Source organism: Heptranchias perlo, chromosome 27 (assembly GCF_035084215.1).
Source record: "Heptranchias perlo isolate sHepPer1 chromosome 27, sHepPer1.hap1, whole genome shotgun sequence".
NCBI lineage: Eukaryota > Metazoa > Chordata > Chondrichthyes > Hexanchiformes > Hexanchidae > Heptranchias > Heptranchias perlo.
The window spans coordinates 20,505,086-20,524,927 of record NC_090351.1 but is presented as its reverse complement, the minus strand read 5'-3'; positions in this window follow the sequence as shown (position 1 = coordinate 20,524,927).

The window sequence follows — 19,842 nt, the reverse complement described above, 5'->3', positions numbered from 1 at the left end:
ACCTGGGCTAATACCTCCTTATGTGGCTCAGTGTCAAATATTGTTTGATAATGCTCCTGTGAAGCACGTTGGGATGTTTTACTACATTAAAGGTGCTATATAAATGCAAGTTGTTGTTGATATCATGATCAAAGCACAACAGCTAAAATCATGAGTGAGTGATTAGATTTACAGTAACTTGTTGCATTGAAGTTCTGTTTCATCAAATTCTCAGGAAGTAAAAGTTAAAAAGAAAACTTCCAAATAGACAGGAAAAATCAAAACCTGAAGTTTGGATTTTCTGAATCCAGATTCCAACAGATAAAAACTTATATAGAAGGTTGACCAGGAGAGCATCTTTCAGTTCCAAATGGGCAAGTAGAGAGCCAGTTGAGCTGCTCTTGAACTGACTTCTTGCCCATGTCTACTCTAGTGACACCAGGCAGCAGTGAAAAATCTTGACCCACAGGTAGGTACCCTAATAGAATGCGAGAGAAATGAACACCAGACAGATAATTTCCATTTCCTATCCACCACTGCAAAAATAATAATAATACTTGCAATTACATACCACTTTATTACCTTGAAACATCAGAAAATGCTTCAGCAAAGAGTACATTGACTGTTGTTTGTAGGAAAACATGCTAGTCAGTCTGCATCAGCATCAATTGACAAATAGACAATAAGATGAATGACCTGTTAAGCTGTTTTTATTGGTTAAGGAAGGAATGCTGGGTAGGGCACTGGGAAAACTCTATGCTCTTCTTCAGTGGAGCCATGAGATACGCAATGTCCACCAGAACCGCCAAAATAATAAGGTGGATTGTGACTTAACTCATCTGAAGGATGGTTCCTCCAGTACTGCACTGGAGTACTGGAGTATTAGCTTAGAACATGAGCTCAAACCACTGGGATAGAGCTCAGACCCACAATGTTCTGACCCAGAGATGAAAGTTCTGCCAACTGAGCTAAGCTGACAGAAATTACTGTTGATAGATATTTGCTGCATTATCACTGAAACCTATGCCTCAGACACATAGCTATAGTAAAGTAAATGTGTATATATACTAGTCGATTTCCTGTGGTTGCACACAGGGAGATAAGACCAAGGGAAGTATCTATGATAAAGAGGGTTGGAAAAGGGGGGGTGGTGGGATAATTCAACCAAGGTGGGGTAGAGGGATGGAGCAGAAGGAAGGGGAGGGAGGATGGAGATGGGAGAGAAAGGGACAGGGGGAGGAAACAATGGGATAATGAAAGGAGGAGAGGAAGGGGGAGGCTTGGAGGGGAAGGGCCAAAATTGTATTTAAATGGGCGGGAGAGAAAATAGGATTCAAATATGAAGTGAGGGGTTAAATTCTCATTGTGAGGGATGGATGATTGTCCTCTCAGTAGGGAGGCAATGGGGTTATAAAGCAGGCCATGCTAGTGGTATGGATGGTTCTTTGTTACTGCTTACCATTTTGCAGGTGGAGTATATATCTTCCGATTTCTAATGATTGCATCAGGGCTGTTTAAACGTGAGTATGGTCCATTGGTAAAAAGTGAGGTTTGGAGGTCATAGTTGCTAATGTTAAGATTGGCCTCCCATTTCGACAGTGAAATGACCTAGTTTTATGTTTCTACGGTTTGCATTGAAGCCATTTAAGTGTTTTTGCGTCCTGACTGCTTTCCGCAATTCATCGTGTACCCACCACATATCCCTGTGGAGTCAACAGAGGATTTAATTTTCTGGGCAATTTTAAAGATAGTAGTCAGGATAAGAAAAATAAACATTTTCACATTGCGCTTTATTTACTGCTGACTGGTGGTGGGTAAGAATGTCCATTGGGGCTGTCATGTAACGTTAGATGCTGTTCTATTGCATTCAATTAGTCATGTAACATTATGTTTACAGCATCACTCCAAGCAGCAATACTTTTGGAATCGTGAGGCCCTCACTTATTTATATATATATATTTTTTAAATATCTGTCTCTTTTTCTAGTTTTTGACAATATATTCAATGCATTAGAAAATAAGAATAAGTAATTTTGCAGTTTCATCCTGATGGAGATAGTGAAAAAATCGGCAAACTTAAGGCAACGATAGGCACTTGAAGTCTGCCATCTGATGCTGCACCAAGTCTGTAGTTGTGTTATTACCCAATATTTACATTGTGCAAAAGAAACAATGTCACTCATGGATGATGAGGCTTTTCTTACTTATGAACAGTATCCCACTATTCTCTATTGTATATCCTTTATAGATAAATACAATTAATGTAAACATCAATATGTAACCATTAGAAATATATTAATTCAATGGCTTGCTTGTTTTGAATGTCTTGTTTCAATTAGATTAGGGAAGATGTCTTGTTTTCAGAAGTAAAAAGTTAGGACCATCAGTACAACCCTTTATAGTTCTAAGAAGGTAAAATCCTTTGGAGAAGCACTAAATGATCTGCCTGGCTCATTTTTGCTGTTTGAGATCCTATATATAATCCAGTATTATAACAATCCCATTTTTTTACTGTTACACTGAACAGGTCAAACGTCAACACTGGCCCAGAAGTTATGCCTGTAGAAGAACAGAATACATCTGTGAATTCAAATGAGTCCTTGCTAGATTACAACAGTGCCAAGGATGAGAGTGAATCTCTTTTAAAGGGTACGTAAGAGTCTACGTTGCATTTCTTTGCTGTTTGGGAAGGCTGAAATTGTAATTCTGCATGTTACTCGTTCATAAAACCACAATTTCAAACAGATTTTAAAATTCATCCATAATTAATTCTATAAAAATAATTTCTCAATTGTTAAATAATGATCACCCTCGTTGTGACTTTGAGGTGCATTGCTTTTTTATCAATAATTGGCAGGATTATTTTTGCCAATGTTGATCTGATTTTTCACATGTATTCAAATCCACAAACACAACAGGCCATTATTCTAGGGAACCTCTGAGAAGGTGGTGGTGAGCTGCCTTCTTGAACTGCTGCAGTCCGTGTGGTGAAGGTACTCCCACAGTGCTCTTAGGTAGGGAGTTCCAGGATTTTGACCCAACGACGATGAAGGAACGGCGATGCATGTCCAAGTCAGGATGGTGTGTGACTTGGAGGGGAATGTGGAGTGAGCCAGTTAAAACTTGAAAGCTCCTCCAGCATAAATATTCCTATATCATGTTCCCAATGGACTGTTGCAACAACCCCACATTACATCATGACCCAGTAGTATATCTCTTCCACTATGTATGCACATCCAGTCATAGCCTGCAGCAAAAAGATGTTTTGAGAAAAAGGAACTCCTAGCACAAAGTTCAAGTCCAAATTCCCAACATTTATTAGTCCACCAGTGCATACTGTTTCTTGTACACATCAGTTTCTTACCACAGAGCTTACCCTTTGTGACAATATTTGATGAAGGTCTCTTACTAATTATTCTACTGCTTCTCCTACATGCTACTCTAGTGAGAGAAGGAAATACGATGACTGACTGCTGGATGTCTCCAAGGGCTTTCTCTGATGGGGTGACTCATTACCTCCTTCTGCAGGATCATAAGATAGCCCTGCAACTCCATGTGCCACATCTGCTACGGCAGTTGCTATCTGGCCCTACTTGCTTTCTGGCTCTATGTGAGTTATTTGAGTGGGTGGCTGTGTGGCATGGATGATGAGTCACCTTGAGAAACAGATTGTTCATCCATGCCTCCTCCTTCCATGCCCTTGCTGCTGGGCACTCATTCAGTATGCTCTGATACCTGTATGAAAAAAGACTGCAGGACTGCAATGATGACCCCAAAACTCTGCATCAGGGTCCTGCCCAAATAATTTTCCAACATGGTAAATCCAGACAGAACTAAATCAAAGACATTGGAGCCCAAGTTCTGTATCGTATCAATTTTTGCACACCTGAGAAACCCCACAGCTGTGCTTAGGACTCAGTTAATGGGGGGTGGGGGGTGTAGGGGAGGGAATCCCCTGCAGATGGAGGTACCCTGTGCTCCAGTGCGGACTGCATTTCTGTGGAATAGTCAATATCACTGAATAGATATAGGCAGTGATCACTTCCATATTAGCTATCATACTCCCATGACACAATGTTGCTCAGAAAGCACCTTTCTTTTGGGTGGTAACATGGCTCCAATCCTGGAACTCAGCATTTGAGGGTGACCTGGAGCTGGCCCTCTGGCCAACTTCTTCCTGCTCTTCGGCTGCCGCCTACACTTGCTGCTTGCTTTAACTCTACATCTACCCCCGGAGTGGATATTCCTGGGTTGATGCTTGCTGCAAGTGAAATGAGTGATGCTGTGTCATATGAGGTGGATTGCACACTGACTGCTGCAGCCCCAGTGGAACTTTGACCCTCACATTCCCCAGACAGTTAGCACCATTCTTCCAAGGACATTGGTATTTTCATCTAGAGCATACTGTCATGTCACTCCCTCAGCCACATCTATCCTCCTTGAGGCTTCCACAAAAAACTGTTAAACACAATTCCCAGAAGGCTTTTTGAAAATTTTCTCCCAAATTTGGATATACGGTGTTTCCAAATTCAGGTCATACTTGAGAGTTAGTGTATTAAGAAGACAAGTTTAGCGGTTAAGAAACAAGACTCTTGAAAACTCTCTCATTTGGTGATTTTAAATGATTATAACTTCGAACAACAATGATTTATAGTAGGACAATATGTTAGGCAAATGTTTAGCAGACAATGAAGCAGAGATGTTATTTGGCATGAAAAACACATCTTGAATCTCCCTATAAAAAGAAAATACTGCAGATGCCGGTAATCTGAATCAAAAACAGAAAAAGCTGGAAATACAGCAGATCAATCAGCACCTGTGGAGACAACAGACAGCAAACGTTTTGGGTACTGCGTACAGTTCTGGTCACCACATTACAGGAAAGATATGATTGCGCTAGAGAGGGTATAGAGGAGATTTACAAGGGTGTTGCCAGGACTGGAGAATTTTAGCTATGAGGAAAGATTGGAAAGACTGGGGTTGTTTTCCTTGGAACAGAGGAGGCTGAGGGGTGATTTAATTGAGGTGTACAAAATTATGAGGGGCCTAGATAGAGTGAATAGGAAGGACCTATATCCCTTAGCAGGGAGGTCAATAACCAGGGGGCATAGATTTAAAGTAATTGGTCGAAGGATTAGACAGGAGCTGAGGAACAATTTTTTCACTCAGAGAGTGGTGGGGGTCTGGAACTCACTGTCTGAAAGGGTGGTAGAGGCAGAAATGCTCAACTCATTTAAAAAGTACCTGGATGTGCACCTGAAGTGCTATAACTTACATGGCTACGGACCAAGTGTTGAAAAGTGGGATTAGGCTGGGTGGCTGATTTTCGGTCGGCGCAGACATGATGGGCCAAGTGGCCTCCTTCTGTGCCATAAATTTTCTATGATTCAATGATCCTAACAATGGGAGACTAGTTTATTGGAAATATTTAAAAATGCAAATATACTTTGTTTTTGAACTTTTAGATACTCCAAAGGAGAACAACCTAAGAATGTCATTCTCTCCATGGAGCAAGTTATTGAATATGTACAGCAAGATGAAAAAGTCTCCTATTCCCAAAGTAGGTTTGCTTTCCTTTCAGTCAAAAATTTTAGTCTTTTGTAGTAGTCCTAGTTTAACCTGGCACTGTTACCGCTAAAAATCCAAGAGTAATTTCTTGGTCACAGACAATGTACATTTATACAACGATGCTCATGTAAAAGAACATCTTAGACTGCTTTACAAGACAGACAGGTAGACACCAAGCAGGATGTGAAGGATTTTAATTGGGAAGACTGAAAGGGTGGTGCAAGTGATAGATTTTTAGGAAGATTTTGAAAGCAGGGAGAGATAATAGGAAAAGTGGTTTTGAATAGAGTTTAGAGGGCAAAGGCTTAATGGGTAAAAGACAGTGAACTTTACAGGTTTTTGCTCCACTGAAAAGGTTGTCTAACTCATTGTTAGTACTTGCCTCAGAACTTCTAAATGTACACAGTTGTTGGAACTTTTCTTCTTCGGTTTTCTTCTAATTGTAAGTATTTCAAAGAAAGCTGTATGCTTTGATTTCTTGTTTCCCATTGTTCAAAAGTATTAACATGCCAACACTGGGATTCAAGTATAACTTGGCCTCCTTGGTATCCTGATGGATAAAGAGTTTGTCAGTCACTTGAACCAATTTGAAACTTTCCACTTTATATGCATACAAGGAAGGTTGGTGTATGCATAGTGATAAGTGCTGTTTCTTAACAGGACTTTGTAGGATGTGTGACAGATGCAGGTAATAAATAAAGCCATTCATGTAATTCAATACTGTTTTTTCACACTATCTGTATGTAATGAGCATTATTGATTAACTGAATTTAAAAATAGAAAATGTTGGAAATACACAGCACATCAGCCAGCATCTATGAAGAGAAACATTAATGTTTCAGGTGTAGGCTGTTCAACAGAACTAAAATCTGAAAAATAAGAAAGCCCTAAATAGTGTTGAATATAAAAAGGGACAAAACAACAGGGTTTCCAGTCACAAAGAGGAAGTTAATGGGTTGAATATCCTGCAAACTGCTTATAGGAAAAGTAGAAAACTGATAGATGATATAAAACATAATCTTGGCAAGGCAATCAAAAGACAGAACAAAAGAAAGTGAAAACAGTTAAAATACTAAAAGACATGAGTGAGGCTTACATAAGGAAAAAGGCCAAAAAATGCAGGAGGTCTGAAATTAAAACAGTAAACATGGAAATACACAGTGGATCATCCATACCAAAAAAGAAAAAGGACAGGCCAACATCCAAGGCACAGGTTCCCCTTCCCCAACTGTGTTTTGATGGAGGGCCTGCACCTGTAGTGCAAAATGCGTATTTCCTCCCCCCTGCTGCAGACAGACACACCCTGCATCCGCAGTATCTCCTGCTTCAAAGAAAATGGCAAAGAAGACTGAAGTTGCTAAAAATCAATATTCCGCCCCAGCAGAAAGTTAACATACTTGGGCACGTTTTCCAAGTCATCAGCCATAATGAGGTTTCTTGCCTGCCGTGAACGCATATGAGAACATCGTGGACAAGTTGCCCATGATTTGCCATCCATTAAAATCAATTGATGGAAAATTGCTGGCAACGTGTCTACTATTTTCTAATCCGAGCTCACAGGGGCAGGCAAAGACTCAGGAATGTATCCTACTGTTCCTGAAGTTTGTGCTTGGCATAGTTGAAACAGTGTATGAGCCCAAAGGTGGAGAAGTCAGTGTGGGAATAGTAGGAGGAGTTAAAGTTGCAAGCTATACATAGTCAGGGCCCCATTCGCAAGGAGAAAGGGGTTGTTTGGCAAAGCTGTCACCCAATCTGCTTTTGATCTCCCCGGTGTAGAGGAGGCCACACCATGAACATTGAATATAGTATACTAGATAGTACATATGAATATTGTCTGATATGGAGGGAGTAATTAGGGTCCTGGACTATCATAGAATCATAGAATGATACAGCACAGAAGGAGGCCATTCAGCCCATCGTGCCTGTGCCAGCTGTTTGAAAGAGCTATTCAATTAGTCCCATTCCCCTACCCTTTCCCCATAGCCCTGCAATTTTTTTCTCCAAGTATTTATCCAATTTCCTTTTGAAAATTACTATTGAATCTGCTTCCACCACCCTTTCAGGCAGTGCATTCCAGATCATAACAACTCACTACATAAAAAAAAATTCTCCTCATCTCACCTCTGGTTCTTTTGCCAATCACCTTAAATCTGTGTCTTCTGGTTACTGACCCTTCTGCCACTGGAAACAGTTTCTCCTTATTTACTCCATCAAAACCCTTCATGATTTTGAACACTTCTATTAAATCTCACATTAACCTTCTCTGCTCTAAGGAGAACAACCGCAGCTTCTCTCGTCTCTCCACGTAACTGAAGTCCTGCATTGCTGGTACCATTCTAGTAAATCTCCTCTGCACCCTCTCTAAAGGCTTGACATCCTTCCGAAAGTGTGGTGCCCGGAATTGGTCACATTACTCCAGCTAGGGCCTAACCGGTGATTTATAAAGGTTTAGCATATGTTTAGCATAACATATCTTATCTGGGAAGCAGTGAATGTACAGTAGTTGCAACTGCTGTGGTTTCTGTAAGAACACTGGGATATATATGCTGACAAGAATAGTCATTAAGGTTTAAGACAAATCTTTAACCCCTTCATCTTAACTCCTCATCGAGGAATTACCTGGGGTTTACCATCCAGTTTATACCTAGGCGTTAATGATGCCTAAATTTGGTATGCCAAACTGTCTTTCATCAATCGTTTTGGATTATATTAGCATTTACACTACAAACCTCCCATCAGGATCCACACAAGCTACTGAGTGAATGAGTTAATTCTTTCTTGCCAATTATCAAAGAAGCCAGACAACAAAGTCATGAACTAACAATAATTTATTAATTTTAGAATCATTGTCAGCAGCACTTAAACCTAAACATTGAATATATAATTAATAGTTAGGGTTAATTGACAACATAAATATCAGGGGTTACAAAGGTAGTTCAGTTATGTCACAGCAATTCAGCATCAACTGATTGCTCATTATAAATTTACAGTTGAGATCAGTATCTGGGATTGATATAAATTGATGAGATTGATTTAGGATTAGACTCTTTAGGTCGCTGACATGTTAACAGCATTAGATAGCCAGCCAATTGGAAAAGATTAAAATCTATATGCTTGTAGTTAACAATGTTTCAAGAATTTAGATGATCTTGTCCTTATGAACTGGTGTGGATGAACTGGTTGTCTCGCCTTCCTTTGAGAGGATGGTGTTAGTCTTCTGAGATGTCAGCATGATGAACCTCCATCTGTATAGGTGATATCTGTTCCTTCTGGATCCTCTGCTCCTGGGTAAATTCACCTTCCACGTTGCTAGCTGTATCTGGACTAGCTGGTTTAAATCTCACCCCCCTTGATCTCAGGAAACTTGTACATCTAAGTGACATACACATATGCTTGTATCTGGCTGGTATAGCTGTACATCTTAACCTCTTTAACCTTTGTTTCTCTGTTAGAGATGATTTATAATTAATAGCGGCAGCCTTATACATGTACAAGACTAAGAATTCCTACACCTTCTGCTATAAAGACTTCTACAAGATCGTTTAAAGCAACCAGAACTAAACTAAGAACTAAGGATTGAGGACTCAGTGTTGAAGGCTGAGCTTTAATGTCAAAAACGTTGTTTTATATATTCTTAGTTTTCATAGAAACCTCCTCAATTCTATTAACTAATCTGAGTGACACATGCTAGAAGAGTTCAGCCCTCTGATGACAATCGCCTCATATAGCCGTGTTGGTACCCCTTATGACCTCCAAATCAAAGAAGCGCTGGCACCTAGACATATCAGATGGTTTGTTTACTCACTAGCTTCTCGGATCTTTTCTAACAAAGGGCCTCACACAAGTGCAGATAAAGTTGGATATCTTTATATCTCCCTTAGCGAGCCATCTTCGGGTCTGTGGTATTGAAGGCTTGTCTTCTATCGCTGGTAAAAAATGTTTTGTCTGTGAGCCTTCATGGTTTAATTAGCATCAGCCCTTTCTTTTCCTAGCATTTAATCTGACTACTTCAGCCCCTTTTGAAGATACTTTTAAGGCATTTCCCCCACACTGTGCAAGAAAGTGACAGGGAAAGGGCAGCTGGAGGCCAGATGGTGGAGGAATGAATAAGGGTATCTCAAGGGAATGGTTACTCCAGAAAGTAGAGAAGGCAGGATAGTTGTGGGAGTCAGTTGACTTGTAATAGATATCTGTGTATATCATATCGAGTAAGAAATCCAGGAAGGAAAAGATAAGGCAGCCATGTAAAGGCAAGGGAGAGGTGAAAATGAGAAATAAACTCAATTAAATTTTCAAGATTAGATTGAAAGCAGCAGAGCAAGATTTTCAGCATTTGCAATTTTTTCTTTTGTATTGATTCATCTTTTTGCTATTCGTGAGATCTTCTTGTGGGCAGTTTCACTGCTGCATAAAACTAATTGCACTATATAATTCTATATATTGGTAGTGGTTTTGCCTGAGTCAGTTTGTGGGTTCAAGCCCCACTCCAGGATTTGAGCACATAATCCAGTGTAGTACTGAGGGAATGCTGCATTGCCAGTAGTGTCACCTTTTTGATGCGATGTTAAACCAAGGCCCCGCCTGCCTGTTCAGATGGATGTCAAAGATCCATGGTATGATTCAAAGAAGAGCAGAAGAGTTCTGCTGCTGTCTTGGCAAAAATGAGCTCTCAACTAGCACCACCAAAACAAATTACCTGGTTGCTTTTCTCACTGCTGTTTGCAGGGCCTTCCTGTGTGCAAATTGGCTGCCGAGTTTGTGTGTATATCAACAGTGACTACACTTCAAGAAAGTAATTCATTGGCTGCAATGCATTTTGGAATGTCTTGAGGATTTGAAAGGTGCCATGTAAATGCAAATGCTTTCTTTATGCAAAGTGCTGTGAGAGTTTTCTGAGCGACATGATACAATGCTATATAAATGCAAGTTCTTTTTTATACGTGATATACCTGGCTCATGAGTGCTCAGTTTGCTGTGTTTGTGCCCATTGTGTGGTTCCATTGGTGGGTGACCTTAGCGATGGGAGAGGAACAATTTACTTCATTTCTACTAACCATGTAATGTTCCTGTATAATCATCATTTCAGCTTCAAAGTAGAGAGAACTCACCAGAACTTCTGAAAGAAGACGGCCAACGAATTCAGCTGATAGTATACAGATGTAATGACTCAAATCCTTTGGTTTTCAGTCACTTTAGAACAACTGATTCTGTAGGTAAGATTAAGCATATTTAATTTTGAAAGCAGTTTGATTATTAAAGTGTATTTGAAGGGTCAAGAAGCATTAGTGAGGTGGGTTTTTGCATATATTATTTGAGCCACTAAATGCAGAATACAAATGCATATGCTCTTGAGATTTATAATGGCTTCTCCCCAAAAGGAAAATGTAGTGTGTTGTAACACTTCAATCGATACCCAGTGGGACAATCAAGCCAATCAATAAAATCCCATGGTGATAATTAAAGCAGTGTTCATAATTATTGCCTCTGATGCTGCTATATTTATGTATTATGGACTTACAATGTTAAAAGTATGTTGTCTAAAATCTGCATTCTCAAACTTTTTTTCAATCATGATCTAGTACTGTTTTTTAAAGGGGCACTGCCAGCAATATAGAGGTAATTCCGTGCTCCCGCACGCAGGAATAAAAGGTAGAGATTCTCTGACTCACAATCTCATCAAGTGGGGTTCCCTGCTGGGAGTATGGGATTGCAGAATCGCCCCTTAGACGTCCTGTTAGGAATTTTTGAATGTAGCTAGTGGGCAACTTAGGAGTCTGAGTCAAAATGACAGACATGCAAATCTGCCATCACTTGTTCAATACCAATTTTAAAACTATTTCAAAGGGATAATTTTGTTGTGAAATATTTTCCATGAAGACACACCTTTAAAACTGTTCAAAAACAATACGACTGCATGGTTTTGCAATTTCTAAATCAGCCTGTGTTTACATAAGTTCAAGTTCAGCCACAGTAAACAGCGGTTCAATTTTAAGTTGCTACTTTATATTGATTAAATGGCATTGAATCAGCTAAGGATTTTTAAAAAATTGATATTGGTAACACTGGCAATGCTACATTTAATTCTCATCCTAGTTGATCTGACAAAGTGATGGGCCTTCACTTGAACCACTGCAGTCTTAGTGGTGGTTAGTGATTGTTTCATAACTGAGCAGCTTGCTAGGCCTCTACAGAGGGCATTAAGAATCAGCCACATATACAAGGATTATAGTCACGTGTAGGCCAGACAAGGTAGGGGTAGCATGTTTCCTTAACTAAAGAACATTAAAGAATCAGTTGAGTTTTTATGACAATCTGGAAGTTAGCCCAAAGATTACCAGATTTGAATTCACGTTTTCTGGGTTGCTAGTCCAGTACCATAACCATAACCATAATGCTACTGTACTCATTATTAAATTGAAAGAAACCTGGAAGTCTTAGTAGATTTGATCCTCAATATGTCCAAACAATGCAGAGCAGCAATCAACAAGTCTATAGAATGTTGAGCTATATAGTCAGAATAGTAGAACACAGGTCAGAGGAAGTCACAGTCAAACTGTACAGTGCTCCGATTGATCCATGCCTTGAGTACTGTGTCCAGTTCTGGTCACTGAGGCACAAAGAAGACATTTAAGCACTGGAGGCAGTGCAGAGAAGAGGCAAAAGGCTGATCTCTATTGTCAGATGTGTGAGTTGTGAGAAAGACTGGATAAACTTGAACTTTTCAGCCTTGAAAGGAAACGTCTGAGAGGTGATTTTATCGAGGTATATAAGATACTAAATGGTATGGAAAGGGTAAATCTCGAAAATTACTTTATACTAAATTGCAAGAGTAGAACAACATGATACAGGTTCAAACTAGTAAAGGGAAAATTTTGCACTATCTTCTTCGCACAAAATGTGGTTAACATGTGGAATGGATGTTCAAATGGAATAGGGAAGACAAAACCTCTAGAACCATTTTGAAAACAATTGGATGCTGCAATGAGGGGATTTTAGGGTTTTGCTGTATGGATGAACTAAGATGGGCTGTATCTTCTTCCTCATCTGTAATTATCTTGTGATCTTATGAAATAGCGGGTTAGATTTTCATCTTCACCGCCTGATGTGATAATCTGGCAGAGGGATTGATTTTAATGGAATGAAATCAGGCCAGTTCTATAAAGGGTGAGCAATCCCCCTGCCAGATTACTGACCAGGCAGTGAAGATGAAAATCTGCCTCAATGATTCCAACTCTAATTCAAAGGATATGCTGCAACCTGCTTCTTCAGGTTATGGGGCTAACCTGAAGAGGACAAAATATCTCCAAAACTGATTGTGAAGCTGTCTGTGGCTGAACTGAAATGAACCATTTTAGAAAATGTAATCAAAGAGTGCCATTTTTAATGATAGGATTTGGTACTGTATTATCATTTTTGTTTTGATAAAATTTCCTGTTATTAAATGACTTAGAACAATTATATGATTATCTTTATTTCACTAGGCAGTTTTCAAAATTACAATACTGAAAGATGGCCTGTGGTGTCATTGGCAGGGCAAGACTGCAGATAATTACCATTTACTGATACCAGCACCTGGTATTTGGTTCAGTATCATTAAAAGTATAAAAGACAGAGAAAGATGGCAAGAAAGAGCATTTTCTTCAAAATGTAGGCTTCCCCGATAATGCAATTATTAGTCTCTGGCATATATACAATAGACTTGCATTTATATAGCGCCCTTAATGTAGTAAAATGTCCCAAGGCACTTCACAGGAGTGTAATCAGACAAAAATTGACATTGAGCCAAAGAAGGAGATATTGGGACAGGTGCCTAAAAGCTTGGTCAAAGAGGTAAGTTTTAAAGAGCGTCTTAAAGACAAGGAGACACTCGTTTGAACTAGTAAAAGATCAGCAAATTCTTTGTGATACAAAGAGTGATCAATGAATGGAATAGACTTACAAAAAGAGTAGTGGAAGTGATAACCCTGGAATCTTTTACAAAATAGTTATATGACGTAATGGAGGGAACTTTAGAATCTCTCTGGATGGATGAATTAAGATGGACCAAATGGCCTTCCTCATCCACAATTATCTTATGATCTTATGAAGTCAACAAATACAGAACATTTCAGAAATCTGCTGCATCAGGGAGCCCCTGGGATTCAGAGACCCCAGTTTGAAAAACTATTTTTTAATTTGTATTTTTATGTTTATTTCTCTTCTTTCAAAAGAAAGCTGTTGTAGCAGTTTTGTACAAAAATCTAATATGCTTAAATCATAGTTTTAAAAGGATGCTTTAAAACTACAATCGTTCTCTGATTCTTGTGTTTTTGTATTCTGCTTTATAATATAAATTATTTAAAATCATAGCATCATAGAATGGTTACAGCACAGAAGGAGGCTATTTGGCCCATTGAGCCTGTGCAGGCTCTTTGTAAGAGTAATCCAGTTAGTCCCATTCTCCAGCTCTTTCCCCATAGCCCTGCAATTTTTTTCCCTTCAATTATTTATCCAACACCTTTTTGAAAGCCACAATTGAATCTGCTTCCACCACCCTTTCAGGCAGGGCATTCCAGGTCATAACTACTCACTGCATAAAAAAGTTTTTCCTCATGTCGCCTTTGGTTCTTTGGCCAATCACCTTAAATCTGTGTCCTCTGATTCTCAGTCCTTCCACCAATGGGAACAGTTTCTCTTTATTTACTTCATCTAAACCCGTCATGATTTTGAACACTTCTTTCAAATCTCCTCTCAAGCTTCTCTGCTCTAAGGAGAAATATATTGACAGTAAAAAATGGAATACTGGGTGTGCAGACCGTTGGCAAGTAGAAAAGTTCACTAAATACTCAAAGGGTTCAAATATACTCTTCCTGCTTGATTTGATAGGTATTTCCTTTCAATATTTTCTTGGTTGCTGCTGCCAGTGAAATTGCATCTACAAAGAGTTGAAGATGGGTATTCCTTTGGGGATTCTGATTGCACTGCATGATTTAGATGAGGAAGAGCAGTTCATGGGGGACAACAAATGCAGGTGCAAGAACATCTGAGGTATTTTAGCCACTTCTGTCAATACCCCAGGAGTCGCATTTATATACACCTCTACATGTACCTGGACATGATAGAGGAGACCTGTTTATGCTGTCTGTTTCACAAGAGTCTATTACGGAGCTGCAACACCTGTAATAGATTAGGTGATCTGCAAACAACATCTGGAACAGGGACGGCTCTTCGTTATGCAGCTGTCCTCAGTTCCCACATTCTTTGAAGCAGACGAAACACCAGGTGGTTATTTGTTAGGATATAAAAGCTATTTTCTGCAGCCCTCGCTGCTGACCTCACTAAGAACACCCCCTAACAGAGGAGGAGGGCCTCGTACTGGAAGTCTGGGCAATGGCTTGCTGTTCTTTGGCGGCCACCTTCATCTGCAAGAAAAGTGTGCCATGCAGCTTTGTTGTAATAAAAGATTGTGTGCAAAAGGTCAACGGTTCTTTGCAACATTTTAAATGGTACAGCAGTTGCTAACTTAGATTTGTGCAATGCTTGACGGGCCCCACAAGAATTATGCATTAAAGTACGTAAATGTAATTTTGCTTTCTTCTTGATACCAGTAAAATTCTTCGTCATTTGCAATCAGGTAAGAGGGTTCTGGGTATCTGCACTGACTTGTTTGGTGACCTCTTTCTATGCTACTTGCACCTGAATTTTTACTTATGCAATTCACAGGGTTACCCTCCTGTGGTGCACCTTCTGCAGTAGAGATCTAATTCAGTATCAAAAGAAGCAGTTTTGACCACATTTCTCCTTTGTACTGTTGTAAGAAATTGCTTCACTTTTCTGTCCCACCACAACCTTATCTTTGAAGGCAAGCTGCAGCCATTTAAAAGCTACTGCCTTACTGGAACTTGTAGCTTCCCAATCAGTGTCCTACTGGCCAAGCTTCCTGCGCACATTTTTCATGTTCTGAAAGCCTATTCAAATTAGAAGCAGGAACTGGCATTTCCAATTTTGTCTTGGTGCACACTGCCATGGGCCAGCTCAACCCTGATTTTGCCATTGTCTCAAAATTGTTTTTTTTAGGCACATGAAACTAGAAAACTGAAATGAGATAATTCTTTGGCAAAAACCAAATGCGTTGACTAGTCTAGCTATATGTTTCAACACCACATATTATTTTGCAGAGTTATTTTTGGAGAAATGAATTTATTTAACATAGATCTACTTGCTTTTATATATATATATAGCAGTTTGGTTGCTTTCATTGACATCATTATATCATTGAACAACTCAAAAATAAAAAACAAGATCACGATATATAAAGTGATTACTTTTGTAAAATTTATTTCAATATGTCAATCATTACAGATAAAATATTAATTATGTTTGAACAGGTTTTGTTGAAATGGAAATAAAGAAAATGCTTGATCTTCAAAATGAGGTTCGGCTGTGGAAGAAAGGTTTGAATGATGAGACCAGCCTGCTCCAACGGTCAGATGCCACACTGAAAGATGCTGGAATCCTTCGTGAGCAGGTATTGAAACAGGATTGTCCAATTTTGGGTACTGTCAACTCATAAAATATTTTGCAAACAATGCATAACGACAATTTTAGTGGTATAATGGTATCATTGCATCACCAATCACATCTATCATTAAAAATCTGTAAAGCTTCTTGAAAAAACAAAAATAATAAAAGACCTGTTTGAAATATTAGTCCTGAAATGTGAACCTTGCGCTGGGTCACCAACACAGTGGTGGTGGAAAAGGGTTTTCAGACAGATTTTCCAGAAACAGAGGAACTGATCCTGCCAAAAAGCTCCTTACTGCAATGTCAACTGACATACAGTAACTTAAAGTTTGAACTGATTGATAGCTCTAAAAATAAACAATCAACCTTGTGAGTAAGAGTGCAGAGTCTAGTCTAACAGTGAGAATATCCATTCTGGGCATCTGACGCTTGTAGTCACTATGAGTTACTAGTTCTGGCTGAAATATGTTAATAATTTTAGACAATTTCAAAGATGCGAGGAAAAATTAATTCTCTCAGTTTTCAGAAATATTAAAAAAATTGTGATATATTCTTAAATATAGCTGTCAATTTCTATCTCACTACAGCCCCTTTAGACTGAAATTCCTCTCAAACAGAATAGAAGGAAGTGAAACTGCTGTTTGATCTATAAATGGGATAGCAGCACCTGTAACCTCATGAGAGATGGGGGACAAAATTGGGCTGTGTAGCGCCTGTTTTGTAGGCGCTACGTGGACTCCTAAGCCCCGAAAATGACGTCCGAGATGCACGTGCACATTTCCGACGTGAAGTGCCCAAGACGCCATCTTGGTAAAGGTGGTTTGCACACAGGCATCTAATGAACACCAGCAGCATGTAGAGGAGGGAGATTACGATGTAAATCAGTGTGCAATGCTGATTTGAAGCAGCCGGCGGCATTTTGGAACTCCACACTCCAGCCAACGCACTGTCTTAACCTCACACAGCTGAACAGGACTTAAACAGCATGAAGGACCCCCCACCAGCGCTATTTAAAGGGATCATGCAGGAGTTACAGGTTAGTTGCTGGATTAGTTATTCTGGCTGCTGGTACAATTGTGTGTGTTTGTGGAAGTTTCCTATACTTGGAGGAAGTTGCAATATTCCATTGCAGTGGTCTGGCTGGTCTTGCAGTACTGTTAGTGGCATTTAAAATAATGCTGACTAAGAACATAAGAACATAAGAAGTGGAGCAGGAGTAGGCCAATCGGCCCCTCAAGCCTGCTCCGCCATTCAATAAGATCATGGCTGATTTGATCCTAACCTCAAATCTAAATTCATGTCCAATTTCCTGCCCGCTCCCCGTAACCCCTTTACTTCTAGGAGTTGCTTCTAGACATGGGTGGCCTGCTAGAGCTTCCTGTGGGAATTGAACTTGACTGGGAGCATGCAGAGAGGCCACGCAGAGCAGGACAAGCAGCCAGAAGCGGGAGGAGGAGGAGGCTGAGGAGGAAGTGGAGGAAGAAGCAGGGAGGCAACAAGGTAGACAGGCCCTGTCTGCCAGGACTCTACGTGGTCAGATGATTAATGAGCGACACCAGTAATCTCAACGACACCTCCGCATTCACCACCAGTCCCACACTCCTTACTTTTCCTCTCCCACATGACCATCAAATTGTCCTCCTTATGATTACACATTGCTTCCTCCCTCAGCTCATTGCAGAAATGAAAACCAACACCAAATACAAATTTGTTTATAGTTTTACACATGAAATGATTCAAACAATCTGATACTATTCACCCTTGTGCATTCCCTTAGTGCCTGTCATTCGTGTGCCTTTGCCTTTCCTAGTCCTCTTATGAAGTGCATCCCCAGTGGCTGGAGCATGGGTGGTGGAAGGCTGCTGACCTTCAATTGAGGAGCGTGCAGATGGCCGAGGAGGACGACCTCAAGCAGCTCTGGGCTGGGAGGGCCCAGCTCCAGACTGCACCATCTCGGCATGGGCTGCAGCAGTCTGGCCTGGTTGGCTGAGTGGCAGGGGTGGGAGCAGGAATGCTGTCATCCTGAGAGAGGACAGCAGGTTCGTCTTCCATGGCTCCACTGCCTCTCTCAGCACTCCTGGTGATCAGCTGGAGAACAGATTGCTGGAGCACTGTGACACCCTGGAAGCCCCGTTACACAGTGGAACCCAGAGCCACGATAGCAACAGTCTGAGCTTCAAATGCAGCAGTCTGAGCTCCAAATGCAGCAGTCAGACCTTGGATGCAGATGTTTGCGTTTCAATGGAAGCTGTTAAATCGATCATCAGATGCTATACCATGGTGGGATCCAAAGGCGTGCTGATAAAGGTGACCACCCGTTCCATGTGGAAAAGGATGGGCTCCAAGCTCTGTGTAAAGCCCTGTGCCTAGTTGGAGCTGGACTGCTCCACGCCCCTTGACATTACACGCAGGCTTTCCAGTGTACCAAGCATTTGGCTGTGTACGCCCATCAGCCTTCTTCTGTCGCCTGACCCATCAAAGTCATCATCGGACACCTCTGCAGCAGAACGAGTGAGCGACCTCGCCCTCCGGCAAGCGAGCACCTGCAGTATCTGTTCCCCCCGCCCTGGCTCCTGCGCACTTGTGCTCCGTGTCTCACTACGTGCAGATCCTTCCTCTATCCTAGCCTTTAAAGTACGCGCAGTGTCAGTATCTGAGCTGGTGGCTGCGAGTGTAAGATCAAGTGACGGTGTGTCTGCATCATCACTGTCATCGGCCTCTGCCTCCTCTGACTGTGCCGGTTCCAGTTCATGGGTATCTGAAATGACAAAGGGACACGGGTTGAGTTGTGAGGGGAGAGGAGAAAGTAAGACATGCGTGCTTATACCATTTGCAGCACGTGAGTCAGAAATGGTTGTGGGCTGAGGGAGAAGTGGAAAGCGAGAAGGAGGATTAGATATGCAGATTAGATCATCGATACGTCCAGCTCCACCAGTGGCCACGGCCTCAGCAACGGCCTGTCCAATGATGGGCAGCATGTCTCCTCCATGGGGGTGAGGACTTGCAGGGTTGTGCATCACCTTCTCCTGCAAGAAAGTATGTCAACGAGTGTCCTGCAAGATGTTTGAGTGATGTGGCTATCGTGATTGAATAGCTGCTAGTGTGTGTGATCTGTGAGTTGTGGGTATGTGGCTTGCAACTGTGGGTAATGTGTGAGTGTGAGATGCAGCATCTGATTCGCAGGGTTGCGTACTGATTGAAAGAGTTTGTAGGTAGGTGAGTGATGAGGGGTGTAGTGCGTGGAGTAGTGGATGAGGCTGGTGGTGCAGGTGGTGGGAGATGCCACGTGACAGTTGAACTCACTCACCTTGACCACTCGTGTCAAATCTTTGAATTTCTTCCTGCACTGCATCCATGTGCATGGTGCGATGCTCCTGGCATTGATCTCATCCACCACAGCCTCCCACTGCTTCTTCAGCATATGTCTGGAGAGCCTCCTGCTCCCCCATGCATATAGGATGCTCCTCCATCTGTCCACCTCTTCCACCAAGGCCTCTAATGCACCGTCCAAGAACCTTGGGGTCGTTGTCTCGCAGGTGCAGCCATTCTTTAATATCTTCCAGCACTTCCCAAAGGACTTCCTGTAGTCACAATGCACCTCCCCTTAAGAGCAGCAGGCTGTCTTTCAGTAGAGCCAGCCACTCCCGATATCCTGCTGGTGTATGCAGCCAATCAACAGCTCAGGTAGTGCTGGATGCATGCAGCAATCATTGAAATCATCAGGCAGCACGAATGTTACGTGCATCGCTACGACTGGGATTTAATCGCGCACTGCAATCCCAGTGCTCAATTT